Raw genomic sequence first — 17,638 nt, forward strand, 5'->3', positions numbered from 1 at the left:
GTAGTTGCAAGGTACTGTCTTTTCTTCCCTTCCTTCTATTAAAAAATCCTTTATATCCTTGCAAAATTTGATCCCGAGGCCTAGTCACTCTATGTCTATTTCTTTGAAAAATATGCATGATGAATCAATATCTGATGCCCTAGATAGTATAATAACTTCTATACCAGATATTCATTTCAACCATTCTTTCTCTATGAGCCATGTATCAACTCCCCCTTATTGTAACACCCCTCCATTGTATGTAACACTTCGTTAACCTAAGCTAAGAAAGGCTAGGTCCAAGGTGTGATAATGAAAGTAAATACTTTATTATGAAATAAATAAATAAAGGCAAGATTTTATGGGAAAAGCCTCGCGGGAGAGAAAGTCATGCTTTTCCATGAAAAGCCTAGGCAAATCGATAAAAATATCCACATAAAAGAGGGACCCCACTAAAGGATACCATATCATGAAAGAGGGTATTAAATATGGTCCCATTGAAGGGATCAAGAGAGGTAGTTGATCCATGGCAAGAACTCTCAGCTCGGGAGTGAACTGGAGGAAGTCAATTCTAGGTTGGTTGGCAGTGTTCAGTTTTCCAAGTGACTTTGTTTAGCTGATCTAGTTTGCTTCAATTGCTTGGGATGTACTGTATTGCTTAGGATGTACTATATGTGGCCCCTTACTCCTTATGTTGTCCCATATTTAAAATTTTGTGCTATCTCAGTTTTTAGGATGGTTAATAATTATGTTTTAAGGTTGGAAATTGTATTGCCTATGGTGCAGGTTATCTATGCTATGCATTATGCTTCATGGGGTGAATTGCATTCACTAAGGGTCATCTTAACTATTTATTCACTATGATTCGTATTGCATCAGATATATGTGTCAGTAATACATTCGACTATGAGAGTAGGACTATGATCATGATATAGGATAATGCTAGCAATAATATATTTATGATAACATTTCAATTAGTGCTAGTGTTAAGTTAGCAAAGGAATAAAATCTTTATGCATAATCTTATCATGTGGAATGTCAATGATTGATTTTTTCCTTCGAGTTGTAATGCAAACATAAGAGTTGATTTGGAATGTAGTTATAAAGTCCATTCATTGAACCTAAAAGTCCATGTCATGGATCTAGTGGAGTGTAGTAGGTAGTTGGTAGTATTGTACTACGACGATATATGACAACTGGTATCAGAGCTCTAAGTTCAATATTGCAGCCTAAGGGCCAACCCACTTCTATAATATATCAGTGAGGTGTAGGTCTTAAAATAGGTCCTAAATAAATAAGAGGTTTCACTAATTATGAAATTGCGATATTCTAGAATCCATAAAGGATTCAAATTTATTCTTAAAATGAGGATGTTGAAGAAATAACATATATAATATAATATATATGTTATGTTACAATATTATATTGATTACTTGCAATCAACGATAATTTTGAACTAAGGCATTTGAAATCATGGATTTTTTTTAGGAGTGAAATCTCCTATATTTATTGTCAAGCATGTAACTAATTGTGATTCCAATTGGCATAAAGGAATCAATTAAAAACAAAAGTAGTCCATCAGATCATTAGATAGTGAAGGAAGAAGGGTAGAATCTATACATGCCTATACTAAGTTTTCAAGCAATATTCCGATGAAAATTTTATTCTTATAATGATTTTGTAGTTGGTAAAGTATGTATGAAGTGATATATATATCATGGCAAAGCTTGTATCATGCTATACAAAGGAATATAGATTAAAACATTGCAATGAAGGTGATACTATGATACGCTATGTTTAAAGATCATACAAAGGCGTTGAAAGACCAATACAAAGGTATTGATAAAAGGTTTGACTAACATTGCAAAAGTCATATTTATCAATGTATGCAAGGTTAAATCATCATTGTAAATTTTAAGAATGCCTTCTCTCAGATCATAGTTAATGTCTTCAAAGGAAGATAGTATCATTGACAGTAAGTCATTATTGACAAACCAAAAATCCAAGCTAGTGCTAGAAAGATTATATGGTGTTTTTTGTGATAAATACGCCTTATAAATAAAGAGTAAGACAAAGTCTAAATGTGAAAAAAAATGGATTAGTTTTTTTATGGAATGAGGGAACCACGATGGATCCTTGAGGTGGTAATGGAAATCATCTTACTTTGTTAGAAACATGCGTAGGACTTTCGTAATGGTCAAGGGGTTTAAATAACTCTGAACTTGCATTCACCTGCAAGGCAAACTCCGTAAAATAAAACAAAAAGCAGTGCCTCAGGGAGTATCATTGGATGCAAGGCTTATTGTGAAAAAGAGTCAATATCTTACGCATAGTGGTTAGCTGAGTTGTGGAACCTTTATAGTCTAGTTCCTTGTGAACTACACAACTTCTAATAAAATGCATGTAATAGAAGTGTTAACATACATTCATGTTTTATCTATTGACGGAAGTTGGTATAGTTACCTATGCATAGAAATAAATGTAGTGAACATTGAAACTTCCCCAGGTAGGTACCTTACCGAGAACTGTTCAATATAAGTAGTTCCAATTGTAATGTCCCTTAATCATAGATAATAAATAATAAAAATAATAAATAACAAATAATAATAATAAAAATAATAAATAATATAATATAATATTAAAAAACAAGAAAATAAATAAAAAATAAAAAATAGTAAATAGTAATAGTAAATAAATAATAAATAATAATAAAATAATAAATAACAATACTAAAGCTCTAAATAAATATAAATATAAATAAACAAGAAAGCAGTAAAAATCAGTAAAGCTATCAAAAAATAAAAACAAAAGAATTAAAACAAGAAAACAATATAGTTGCATGTTGAAACATGGAGTGTGTGCACGTGGTTCCCCTTCCAATGTTTACTCTATTTAATAGATGGTGAGAAAGATGAGAGGATTCCATCCTTCCATGATTCCACCATCCATTCTCTTGGGAGAATAGTGTTGTGAGACAAAGGATTCCCTAGTAGTAGTACATTGATTGAGGGCTCGGGGTGGCCAGTTGTAGTAAGATTTTGTGCAGTTAAGCCTACGGTTGGGTGGAGAGTCGTCCCCAAGACTTTGTTGTAGTTAGCAGAATTCAACTGGCGGTCAACCCTGAAATCACAAGTGAGAAACATCATCACCACAGGTAAGTTGTCTCTACTCATTTATTGAAATTTGATGTCAATTAGTTGTGATTGAACAAGATGCCAACTGACATGATTCGATCCACATTGGATGGCATTTTCCTAAAAAAATTTAGCACTATTGATATGGTATACTGACATGTTTTTGTCGAGGAAAAAATATTTAATACTGGTGTATTTTCTTAACTACTCACCACTGGTTCATTTTACAACACAGTATTTGGATAATTGATGTTGACATTTATAATATCGTCACCATTTGAAGTGCTCTAAAATAGTGAAATCTGTTCCAATTCACAATGGTATAAACTCTAAGATCTTATTACATTTAGATGATCGTTGTTTATGTAGCAAAATTGCTAACATTGTCCACTTGCATCTATTCATTATTTTATGGTTTCAATATGATCTAAAAACATAGAGATAACATTCCTTTAAGGCTGATCATATTATTCACTATTTATTTGGATTGGATTGTCCTTTAGCGATAACAATTTTCTTGGCATTTCTCTGGTCTATTATTGCAAGAACACAACTCTCTGAATATGATCTTCTAATGATGACAACGAATCCTTGATGATTAAGATGTGGTCAACTAATTAGGAGTGCTTACTTAGCTAAGACGGATACTTTTATGGAGCATCTAAATCATGTTTTATTGTTTAAACTTTATGATACATCTAAATAGTACACTATGATTTTAGTTTAGTTTAATTAACTGTTATGATGTTGAGTATAATGTTACAAAAGGTTTCGTGATATAATGGTTGGAAGATAATGATGCACATGTGATTCTTATAGTGATGATGTATCCTTATGATGATGATGATATGCATAGGAATTATGATGTTATGTCGAGGTATATTGAAATATTCATTTACTACGTGATGATAGGTATTTAATGTTGAATACTCATGATGGATATGATATGCATAACTTGGCATTGGAATTATGATGCTATAATATGAGGTTTATTGACATGTGGTTCATTTATTATGTGAAGTAATGATATGTATTTGATGTGAATATGTTGATGTTCTAACTTATGATGGTATTTCATGAGGTGAAGCATGTGATAGTTGTGTACAAATTTATGACATGCATGAGCTTGCAGTTCGTTATTATTCCTAATGTTGCGATTAACAATGATGAATGTTCTCATGATGACATGCAAGACTTGGCATGTGGATTATTTTATATGATACTATGATGGTATAGCTAATGCATTGGTTGCATGTTGAGGTGTGATGGTTGATAGGACTCCTCAAATGGGCTGAGAGGGCTGGTTTATTTGATGATCTTGTGTGAGCCCATACACACGAGGGAGAATAAGTAAACACCATATGGGTTGGGGACAGACTCAATCAACACTACATATGCCAGTGGTTCCTTTGTCTTGTGTAGCTCTTGATGGATAGCTCTTGAAGGGCTATGGGACCATCTTGAGGAGGCTAAGTGCCTGATGTTCTAGGCTAGGTGCCTGTTGTTGGATTGGGATGCCGAAGTCTAGTGGGGGTGTAAGGACTTCGATGCCTGGGGTTATGGGCCTTAGTGAGTTATGGAGGGAGTTGTACAACCTTGCAATATGCCCGAAGTCATTGAGTATTGTACCAAATGCCTGCCTTGGGGCAGATGTGGTCTAAGTCGGGCGCAAGCCTTGGGGCCAGATTGGACTAGGATACAAACTAGGGCGGCTTATGTCTGGTTCCAAAAGTGGGAAAAAGGATAGAGATTCCTTGGGATTTCCCAGGTGTTGTGAAACTTTTGATGCCTGCTGGTTATACTAGTTTAGCAGAGGGTGTCAAAAAACATGAAGTAATAAATAAAAAAAAAATGTTGATGTTGATGTTCTAACTTATGATGGTATTTCATGAGGTGAAGCATGTGATAGTTGCGTACAAATTTATGACATGCATGAGCTTGCAGTTCGTTATTTTTCATAATGTTGTGATTAACAATGATGAATGTTCTCATGATGACAGCAAGCCTTGGCATGTGGATTATTTTCTATGATACTGTGATGGTATAGCTAATGCATTGGTTGCATGTTGAGGTGTGATGGTTGACAAGACTCCTCAAAGGGGCTGAGAGGGTTGGTTTACTTGATGATCTCGTGTGATCCCATACGCACGAGGGAGAATAAGTAACACCATATGGGATGGGGACAAACTCAATGAACACTACATATGCCAGTGGTTCCTTTGTCCGATGTAGCTCTTAATGGATAGCTCTTGAAGGGCTATGGGACCATCTTGAGGAGGCCAAGTGCCTGATGTTCTAAGCTAGGTGCCTATTATTGGATTGGGATGCTGAAGTCTGGTGGGGGTGTAAGGACTTTGATGCCTGGGGTTGTGTGCCTTAGTGAGTTGTGGAGGGAGTTGTCCAACCTTGCGAGATGTCTGGAGTCATTGAGTACCGTACCAAATGCCTACCTTGGGGCAGATGTGGTTTAAGTTGGGCGCAAGCCTTGGGGCCAGCCTTGGACTAGGATACAGAGTAGGGCGGCTTATGCCTGGTTCCAAAAGTGGGAAAAAGGATAGAGATTCCTTGGGATTTCATGGGTGTTTGTGAAAATTTCGATGCCTACTGGTTATACTAGTTCAGCAGAGGGTGTCGGAAAACATGAAGTAATAAATAACAAAATAAAATGTTAAATAATTGAACTTAACTTCGGGATGAATTTCCTTAAAGTGGGGGAGTATGTAATGTCCCTTAATAATAAATAATAAATAATAATAAAATTAAATAATAAAAATAATAAATAATAAATAATATAATATTAAAATACAAGAAAATAAATAAAAAATAAAAAATAGTAATAGTAAATAAATAATAATTAATAATAAAATAATAAATAACAGTACTAAAGCTCTAAATAAATATAAATAGAAATAAAACAAGAAAGTAATAAAAATCAGTAAAGCTATCAAAAAGTAAAAACAAAAGAAATAAAACAGGAAAGCAATAAAGTTGCATTTTGACACATGGAGTGTGTGCATGTGGTTCCCCTTCCAATTTTTTCTCTATTTAATAGATGGTGAGGAAGATGAGAGGATTCCATCATTCCATGATTCCACCATCCATTCTCTTGGGAGAATAGTGTTGTGAGACAAAGGATTCCCTGGTAGTAGTACGTTGATTGAGGGCTCGGGGGGGGGGGGGTGGCAGTTGTAGCAAGATTTTGTGCATTTGAGCCTATGGTTGGACGGAGAGTCGTCCCCAAGACTTTGTTGTAGTTAGCAGAATTCAACTAGCATTCAACCCTGAAATCACAAGTGAGAAACATCATCGCCACAGGTAAGTAGTCTCTACTCATTTATTGAAATTTGATGTCAATTAGTTGATAAATTGCATGTTGATTATAAATCGCATGATTAAACTAATTAATTACATGTTTTTATTGCGGGGTTGTTACACCATTGGGTAACAAGTTTTACATAGTCATCTAAGAACCGCCATGGTAGCTTTGCTATGCAACCCAGTACAATGTTTCGTATTAAACAAAGGTAGTTCCCTTGTGAGTTTCTCCCTTCGCTTGTCTCTTGTGTTGTGGGTGTTGAGAAAATCACTTCGTTTGACCATCGAAAGGAATTAGGATAAAGCATGAGGGACACTTTCTCAATTACCGTAGAACTCGATTGCTGCTTATACCGCTCTCAAGTTTGTAACAAAATTTCAAGCCTTTGTGCTTTAAGGCACACCTAGTTATGATAGATTAGAAGCCATTTTATGGGTAGATTTAACGCAACAACACCTTTCCAATTGCAATAGTGAAGAAAATCCTATTAAGGACCTCTAAGTTTCTTTCTAATCTATAGTGTTGATACTTTGCTTTAGCCATTTATCTAGAGAGGTTTGAGTTGACTTAAAAGAAGAAAGTTGGATAAGGTTTATCCCTTTGACAATGCTCATAGCTATATTTTTTTCCTTCCGTTGAAGATTGGATCGACAATATTGATGTTTTTTCCAGTATCACTCTGTCTGCTCACTTTATCCACTGAGTTAGAGATGTTTCAAAAAGGGACATTACCATTGGATAATGGTTATCCAGTTGTTTCGATAACTCTATTGCACCTTTGCATTATGGATAGAGGAAATGCATATTTGAGGGTGTCAATTTCGTTTGAAATAATGACTATAGACATGACGTGACGGGGACTGAGTTTATCGACATTGGATGTTACATGTTGTACCTACTTGGAATGATATGGTACTGATCATAGCTTCCTCAGAGATATACCGATCCACCATGATCAGGTGTCTGCAGGAATGCCAAAAAATTGGATTCAAAAAACGTTTTTCTCATCGGATGTTAAGCCAACGAAGGTTGATCCACCATGCTACTGCACACAAAGGAGAGTATCTTGACATAAATGTTGAATTAGTCAAAGATGATATAGTAAATCGACCGAGAATCTACAGGTAATGGACTGAGTCCACCTAAAGATCTCCAGCATCTCTGGTGATAACACACATGTGATCAATGGTATTGTTAAGGCTCCTCCAAGATTACTGAGGCAGAAATGTTCATTAAACTCTCTCATAGAGAATGCATTGTCCTAGAATTGAAAAGAGCGAAGTATGTTTAATGCAGGAGGGGAAATAAGGGTTGAAAAAAGAAGATCGTGGAGTGCCAAATAATTTGTCCGAGAATGTGAAGCCTAGATTCCATTCAAGTTTCAAGGAATGATTTGCAAAGAGCCAACCTGGAGTTTTAGGAAACCAAAGGTGCAATAATTAAATTATTCATTGTTTCTTTTAATGTATAACACATACCTTATGTTAATTACCTCCTCGGAGTTGCGTGATTGCATTATGTGTTTAGCCTTTCTTATTTTGCATGATATGATTACATGCATGTACTTACATACAATGTATGGCCCTTAGTATGATGTCACGCAATTGTATTCGATTTTCTGACTGAGGCTCAGATCTTGTAACTTGCAAGCTAGTAATTCTCATTTCCTGTAGGTTGCATTCCCTGTTATAAGCTCATTGTCCATACTTCAATGGTTCATCCTCTTTCTCTGAGGTCTTGCACTCACATCTGAAGGTCGATCTATAAAATTCAATTGATTATAAGGCTTTGTATTTCCTAGGAACATTTGAATTAAAGTGACAATGCTCAACCTATACTACTATGACATCGCACAGTGTGACTCAATAGACAACTATTGTGGCCCATTTTGGTTTCCCTATCTTTGTAATGAGATGGCACACTTCCTGTGGCATAGATTCACTATGGCATGGATATCCTCTAAATAGTGACACAAATGTATTAAACCGCAACCTCTAGATCATTCTTCTTAACACTTTGTGATTCACATTGCTTGCTCAATAACTCATTGTGAATATTTGTAGTTCGTAGTGAACATATATGGAATTTATATACTATCCTGTGTGGTTATATTTTGTGGCTCAATCTAGTGGGATCATTATACATAGGAAAATGGCATCGATCTAGATATTAGCGATCACATAGATCATATTCTTCTAGACTAGAGATTCTCATCACTCTTCAATAAACCCATTATGCAAAATTATTTTATTGTAATCCAAATTACAATAATCGGTATACTCTTTCAATGGTTTGAAGACAGTCGATTTTGAACAAGTTGGACTTAATCCTTGCACTTTAACTTAAATTTCTAATTATGTTATTTCATACACCATGGTGGATAGCTATAGTAGCATTGTGGAGAGGAGAAAACTGAAAAAGTTAGATGGGAATAAATAATTCTGCAATGTGGGTATATAACATAGAACCTTGCAGTGATGTGGTGGAATTGAGATAATGCAAAGAATAACAACAATTAATTTATTGATGAAATTTCAATAAGTCGAAATGGACAAGTTGGTCACTATTCTATTCCTTATTTATTAAGTGTTAGTAATTATATGGAAATTAAATTTTGATTGCACTATATGTTATCAAAAACTTAAATTGTTGTTGAATTCTCTTGGGAGGGCACAAGGACTCTATACCATGATGTAAAAGTGGTTTAAAATACATATACATGATAGACCTTGTTTTAAATGTTCATAGTCGAGCTTGATGAACAAACAAATTGTAAGGTATGATTATTGCATTAAAAGTTTGGATGAGGAATTCTAGTAGTGTGGTCATCGTGAGTTATAAATATAAATCTAGGTGGTGAAAGGAGTAATGGGGAATAAAGAAAGTGATAACTATGTTCAATTGTGTACCAATAGGTCTCTTTTGCCATACCATCACCATATTACTTTACTCATATTAAAATTAAATTATGAGTTGCATGATTTTTATGAAAGGACATAGCTTAATAGAATGAAGATTATACTTATATCAAATCAGAAGGGAAGAAATGTTGAACTCTTATGAGGTAAATGGGAAACATAAATGATAAAATCCATATATCATGGTCAACATGAAGAAAGAATAAAACAAAAAGTATATAAATGGAAACTATAGAAATCTGCGAAAATTTATGGTTAATTAAGTGGGTTTCATCCTAGAACAAATTCACAAGACTTTACTCATGAAAAAAAGGTCCTTGTACAAAGTATGAGGCTATGTAATTTTATTATTTTCTTTCGATTTAATATTGTTGTGTTGATTGGTGCATCCACATGTAATGATGCAATTCATTTTTGACATGGTTTTTGCAATGGATGAATCATTTAATTTGCTCTTAGTAGGAAAATGCTGCAAATATACATTATTGGAGGGAACTAAACCTTACCATGGTATTATTCAGATATTGAATAGCAATATGCGTAATTAATTGGGTATTCATAGTTTGGAACCTACAAATTTCATTGAGTAAAGAAATATCTCAATAATTATAGCTAAAGTAGATAGAAGCACAAATTAAATTCCAATCTAGTTGGAACTAGGGTCAGAGTTGATAAGGAAATGCATAAATGCAGTACAACTCACTATATGCATGTTGGAGGAGACATCTTACATTAATAAATTATGACTCTAATGAGAAGGTCAATGTGACGAACACCAAAAGTATATCTAATATAAATACATAATGGGAGTTTAAAATAAACTTGTTGTGCTTCTCGACTAATAACATAAAGACAATATTAAGCTTAAGAGCACAAGCTCACTCAAATTCTAATGTGTAAAAATTTTCAACTTAAAGCGTGCAACCTCAAACTCCACAACCTTAATGGACATATCCATCCAAACATAAATGGGGATTCTCTTAATATCTCACAAATAAGAACCTTTCAAAAATATGCTTCTAGTAGATTGATTGAAGATCTTACAAATGTACATCTTGTGGAAAGTGATAAGGTAAAAATGATTAGTGTGTTTCTACTTTATATAAATAAATTATACTTGCAAATTAGATATGGTGGTGCTTGATGCATTAGAGAAATTCAACGCAGCCTAATGATTGATAGGAATTATACACTAGATTCAGAACATGACTGGTACGAATTAGTAAACCAATCTTTAGTAAACGAGAAGTTTCACATTAATACAACTTATGATAATCAAAGGATCTTAGGCTGGTAGTAAAATAATGCATGCATCAAGTAAAATAGAATATATAAAGTATTCTAGATGAGGAAGAAAAAGGATAACAAATCATGCAACAACTTGTTGCTAACTTACGAAGATGATGGTTAAGTGGTACTAGTAATGAAGAAAGTTGTGCACAAAGATATTGGGTATCTAGAAATATATTCCAATAAATGGAAAACCATATAATATGAAATGCATATTTTGTACCACTATTTCCTATCCAAAAATCTTGAAGAAGTCTACCTGTCAGATTGTGTTAATAGTGTTGTGTGGTTCTGAATAAGACAACATAACAAGTATTGCATAAACGACACGGGAATTCATGTTAGTGAATTTGATAATCGGTAAATGACCTATATTCTCTTGTTTCCATGGGTGATTTAATGTTAAATTGAGGTCTTAACATGTAAATGGCCTAAATTCACACCCTAGTACACATAATGCCTAAAATCTTAGATGGTGTGGAATTAAAAGCATTATAACCTTCACTTATTATTCATGTATAGATCTAGGTACGTGCATAATGATTAGATTTGTATATCTACTGAATTAATCATGGCCAACAAAGTGTTGGGAGTAGTGGTAAAAAGAGAAAACTAGAAATGAGATGGAATAACTAGTTGCAGTATGCATGATTTCCTCTATGTTATCATATCACTGAAATTTTCCTACAACAACAAGATACATGAAAAGGATTTGAAAAATAAAAGCACTTGAATACTTTGACATAAAATTATTTATTTATGCTTTCATTTCATAAATGAACAAATCGATGGATTCCTTAATTCTCCAATGAACAAACCAAGCATGGTTTGATTAAAGGTAGTGTGAATAGATAAAGGATTTTTTATCGTTGACTTGATGTTATCATAATACTAACATTGTTTGGAAACATGTGGATCATGTATATGTCATGCATATGATGCTATGGACATTGAGTATTGTGTACATGTTGCACAGGTGGTATTGTGTAGATGTGGTACAGATAGTGCTGGTATGTACACATGGTTGAGGAGAAGGAAATGGGTGATTCCCTAGTGTGGCAACTGATCTAGAGTGCGTGCATATGCAAGACAATAGTGGAAGCTAAGGATCGATTGAAGGATAAGTATACGTATTTTATTTCAATTTATTATGCATGAGATTTATGATTTTGGTCTATGATGATATCATGTGATCTATGATTGATGGTTACATATGAGTTAAGGTTTCGATGGTTATGTTCTTAGCTAACCTGATGTGATACTGTTACACATGTTGAGTGGCCAAATATGCTAATTGACTTGTTTTGACTAATATAGGAGACTGCAGGAAGCAAGTGTTCAACAAGAACACCAATGCATTGAAAGAGCATGCAATTAAGTCCTATTATAATGAAAATAAGGGATCATAGTTAAATGGCGGGAAACATTAACCTGTACTTACTCAAATAGTAGTACTATTACACTAACTATGGTAAAAAAAAATTAAGTTTCTGCATCGGAAACTCTCTCACAAAATTTGATTAAAGGAAATGTACAGGTAGCAATAAAAGGAGATTGTTGGTAGAACTCCTTTCTAACCAATATATCAGAAGATTTGATTTAGGTGGAAAGGCTAGCGGAACTTGAAAATGCAAAAACAAATACCTGTGAATGAGGAAATAAATTGTAAGATGCAGTGACACACTGAGGATGGTGTAAATTTAAGGGGGGGAGTATGTAACACCACTTTATTGTATGTAACACTATGTTAACCTAAGATAAGAAAGGCTAGGTCCAAACCATGATAATGAAAGTAAACACTTTATTATTAAATAAATAAAGATAAATTAATCACTTGGAAAATGAGGCACCAAGAGATGAGATTATTTCCAAATAAAATTCCATTGGTGAATTGTAATGGATAATTATTTCATGATAAGACTTCTAGATAAAATTCTAGATAAGGTTAATGGATTGGGAGATAAATATCCATTATGTTTCTTAGCTAGAAAATATGTTATGTTTAACATAAAAGACTTGGAGGAGAGAAAGGAAAGATTTTACGGGAAAAGCCTCGCGAGAGAGAAAGGCGATTTTTTGCATGAAAATCCTAGGGACACCACTAAAGGAAACCATATCATGAAAGAGGGTATTAAATACCCATTGAAGGGATCAAGAAAGGCAGTTGATCCATGGAAAGAACTCTCGGCTCGCGGGTGAATTGGAGGAAGTCAGTTCTAGGTTGGGTGGTGGTGCTCAATTTTCCAAGTGACTTTATTCATATGATTTAGTTTGCTTCAATTGCTTGGGATGTACTGTATGTGGTCCCTTACTCCTTATTTTGTCCCATGTGTAAACTTATGTACTATATCGATTTTTAAGATGGTGAATAATTATGTTTTAAGGTTTGAAATTATATAGCCTATGGTTCAGGTTATCTATGCTATGAATTATGCATCATGGGGTGAACTGCATTCGCTAATGGTCGTCTTAACTATTTACTCACTATGATTCATATTGTATTGGATATATGTTCCAGTAATACTTTCGACTATGACAGTAGGACTTTGATAATGATATAGTGAAATGATATCTACAATATTTTTATGGTAAGATTTCCATTAATCCTAGTGTTGAGTTAGCAAAGGAGTAAAATATTTATGCATAATCTTATCATGTGGAATTTCCGTGATTGATTTGTTCCTCTAAGTTGTAATGCATACATAAGAGTTGTTTAGGAATGTAGTAATAAATTCTATTCATTGAACCTAAAAGTCCACGTCAAGGATTAGTGGAGCATAGTAGATAGTTGGTAGTATTGTGGAAAGGGGTATGTCACACTTATGAAAAAATTATTGAGAAATCCTCTTATAACCTCTAGCCTTGAGAAAATAAGGAAATTCCCCATGGAATTGTCGGAAGCCCTCGTAAATCGGTTAGACCATCAAAGACTAGAGGAAGAAAGTATAACCTCTCTATGGCGCAACAAATAGAAAAAATTGATATAGAAGAAGGGAAACAATTATCATTATAAGGTGCACTTAGAGCAGTGCAGGCCCTATCCCAAGTGACTAAATGATTATGTTGTCTTTTAGTTACCAAGTTTTTGTTAGTACCTCAACAAAAATAGCACTTTATTGACCTCATATTATTATGCTCCAAGAAACTCTTGGACCGGGAGAGGAGATAAAAATGGCTCTTAACAAAATGCTATCGAGATGGACCTTCATGAATTTAGATGTCAAAGGAAGGTCCATGGGTCTAGCTCTGCGAGTCAAAGATTACAATATCAAATTATTAAATTCTTTGGGATCACATCTCACATTGGCAGCTGAGGTCTACTCAGAGGAGTTATGTTCAGAATTAACACTTATAAATATTTATCAACCATGTCAGGAGAGGGTTCCTTTTTGGAATAATATTTTCTTCGAATCCTTTATGAACAATCTAAATTTTGTGGTGGGAGGGGATCTAAACTTCTCCCTGGGTTTGTTGGAAACCTAGGGTGCAACAACACAAACTAACCCCATATAAGAATTTTTTTTGAACAAGATTCGCTTTGGCAAGAATTTATATGTCAATCTATTAAAATCAAAACCCTCTTGGAGGAACAAGAGAGTGGGGTAGGCTAGGGTAGCTAATAGATTCGACCACTTTATGCTAAAAGAGGATCTAGTCTCTAGGATTCCTTGTTTTAGGCACTGGGTGGGTGAAGGAGGAGACTCAGATCACCTCCCCATCCTTTTAGAAATGAAAGGGCCTAATAAAAAACTGGGGTCTCCTTTTAAATTCAACCCGACATGGCTCAAGGAAGACTCATACAATAATCTACTTAAAGTGACTTGGAGGCCTTTGACTGGAGAATAGGGGTTTTCTTTAGCCCAACCTTTTATGGATAATTTAATGTGAATGAAGAAGGAAACCATTAAATGGGAAAAAGATAAGAGGATTGGAGATGAAACTGTTTTAACCGGGATTGGGGAGGACTTAGATATATTGGAAAGTCTGGAAATGTATGGATATGAGTTGGTGGAGAAGAGGGAAATGATTAAACGATTGAGGCTGAGAGAAGAAAAATTCTAAATGATAGGGAAGAGAAGTGGAGGCTAAAAAGTAGAGAAATATAGTTGGTAGCAGTAGATGAAAACTCGAAATTCTTGCAAAACTATGCTAAAGGGAGGAAAAATACAAATACGATCTCGGGGCTAAAAATGGAGGAAGGAGAAACTATAAAATCTTTTGTGGAGCTAGCCTTGATGGGAAGGAACCATTTCAAAAATCTATTTAAAGAGACAGAAGTGGTCTCAATAGTAGAGGTGATTTGGGTTGCCCAAATTTTTCCTTGGTATGATAAGGAGGAGGAAAATGGTCTTCTTATGGCCCCTGTGTCAAAAGGGAAGACATAAGGGGTTTTAATGTCTAGGAAGAAGGATAAGTTCCCAGGACTGGATGGTTGGGTTGTGGAAAATTTTCAACACTTTTTTGAGCTTATAGGGGATGATCTTACTGCGGTGGTGGAGGAATATTGAGATAAAAGATTGGTTTATGCACCCTTCAAATCTACCTTCTTGGCTCTAATTCCAAAAGCAGAGGATCCCTCATCTTTTGAGGAATTTAAGGTTATTTCCTTGTGCAACTGTAGCTATAAAATCATAACAAAATTTATTGGAGTCCATCTGAAGCGTACTCTCTCACAAAACATATCTAAGGAGAATTTTTCTTTTCTAGATGGCAAGGAGATCTATGAAGCTATTGGGGTTTCCTAGGAGACACTGCATATTATTAAGAGGAGCACGAAAAAAGGTGTTATTGTAAAAATTGATCTCTCCAATGCATATGAAAAAATCAATTGGCTCTATAACCTTATGATAATGACCCATCCAGGGTTTAGCACTGGGTTCATAAACTAGGTAATGGGGTGTATTACAAACGTCTGATTTCTTATCCTGATCAATAGGGCAACAACCTCCTTTTTCCACAGTGAACGTGGCCATAAATAGGGTTGCCCACTGTCCCACCTTCTTTTCCTACTGGCGATAGAAGGTCTTAGCCAAATTTTATTGGAAGCAAAGACAATAGGATATATAAAAGGCATCAAAATTGCTATAAACCTGCATATTACACATTTCTTGTTTGTTAATGATATTACGTTATTTAGTGACGAAAGTAAAAGTGACATTCAACATATAAAATCATCTCTTGATTTGTTCCTAGCAGCTACAACTATGTGTATAAATGCTCAAAAATCATCCTTGATTCTTGAAGGTTTCTCAGGGACTAAAATCATGAGGATTGCATCGACCCTCCCTTTTGAGGCTAAGTTGATGAAGGAAAGCTTTAAGTACCTTGGATTTCATCTAAAACCAGACTCTTACACGAAACAAGATTGGTACTAGCTTGTGGCTAAAATTGAAAACCGGATAAAACACTGGAGTTATAAATGGTTGTCAAGAGTGGGGAGGTTGGTTTTGATTAAATTGGTTCTTATGGCCATCCCTATCTACTGGGCTACATTAACATGCATCCTGAAAGGAATAGTTTTGAGAATAAGGAAAATATGCAGTAGGTTCCTGTGGGCCGGAACAAAGGAGGATTCAGTGTTGCCATGGGTGGCCTGGGAAAAAGTAGCTAGACCAAAGGAATGGGGTGGATGGGGCATTAAACACCTACCAACCTTTGCATCTTCACTAGCAGCAAAAATGGGGTGGAGACTTATATCAATGGACAATCTGTGGACGACAGTCATCAAAAGGAAATATATAGATCCGACCCCCATGGATGAATGGTTGAGGAACCCTGAAAAGAAGTCTCCACATGCTTTAGTAGTATGGAAGGAAACTTTGGAATCCTTTAGGATCATTGAAGAAGGATTGGCCTGGCACATTGGAAATGGAGAGAAGCTTAGATTAGGAATAGACCCGTGGGTAGGATGCAATGAGGGATATGCCCTATCAAGAGAGGTCATGACATGTTTACATACACAGGGCCTAGTTTACTTGAATCAGATTGCAAGGGAAGGTAAGTTGACAATACAGAAATAACGATGGAAAGCAACGAAGGACTTGCATGTTGATCCTTAGTAGAAAGAGGAATGGAAATTTTCATTAGAGAGCTCCAGAGAACAAATGTTCGTCTCAAGGATCATCTAGATGTGCTGAGATGGGTCCATGCTCCCACAGGAAAATATTCTCCAAAGTTTGGCTACTCTTACCTAATGGTAAGAAGGGCATGGGGAGCATTGAAATGGTGGTTTAAACCTCTCTGGAAATTAAAAAGTCCCGCAAAATTAAGACTTTTTTCTGGTGTATCTTAAGGAACAAAATCCCTACATGGGATAACCTATAGAAAAGAAACAAAGAAGGTCCAGGTTGGTGCACCCTCTACAAAAGTAAGGAGGAATCAATACAACACCTTTTTTTAAAGTGCCCTTTTAGTATTAGAACATGGGAAGAAACTTTGAGATTATTGGGGAAGACTCAGACTTGGAATGGGGAAAACATGTGTGATGCCTGGCAAAGATGGTGGGATGAGGTTCAGGAGGAAAATATGAAAAATCTCCCTTTAATAATCTCATGGGGCATTTGGTTGGCTCGGAATAGGAGCATCTTTAAGGATTTGGTCCCTGCTCACGTTCCTATTGTTGTAGAAAGTGCCTCAATCTATGCTCTTATCCCCTTACCAAATCCTGTAAAAACAGGCGACCAAGAGAAGAACAAATCAGGGGTGATATACCATGGGCCTATTTTGATGGTGCATCTGATCCACATGACATCTGTGGTGTGGGCCTTGTCATTCACATCAACAACCAAAAAAGTTTAAAAGCTTCGGTGGGCCTTGGCACAAGAACAAATAATTATGCAAAACTTCAATCCATAAAACTTTTACTATGCTGGCTTACTCACATGAGGATGGGATCGGTCCAGATTTTTGGAGACTCACATAATGTTGTTAAATGGTTCAATGGAGAACAAAGATGTCAAAATTATATTTTGATTCCGTTACTAGAAGAAGTCTTACATCTA

The sequence above is a fragment of the Pinus tabuliformis genome, chromosome 5_2, assembly GCF_031772625.1.
Source record: "Pinus tabuliformis cultivar Carrire ecotype Pingquan chromosome 5_2, CPIR1, whole genome shotgun sequence".
Classification (NCBI taxonomy): Eukaryota; Viridiplantae; Streptophyta; class Pinopsida; order Pinales; family Pinaceae; genus Pinus; species Pinus tabuliformis.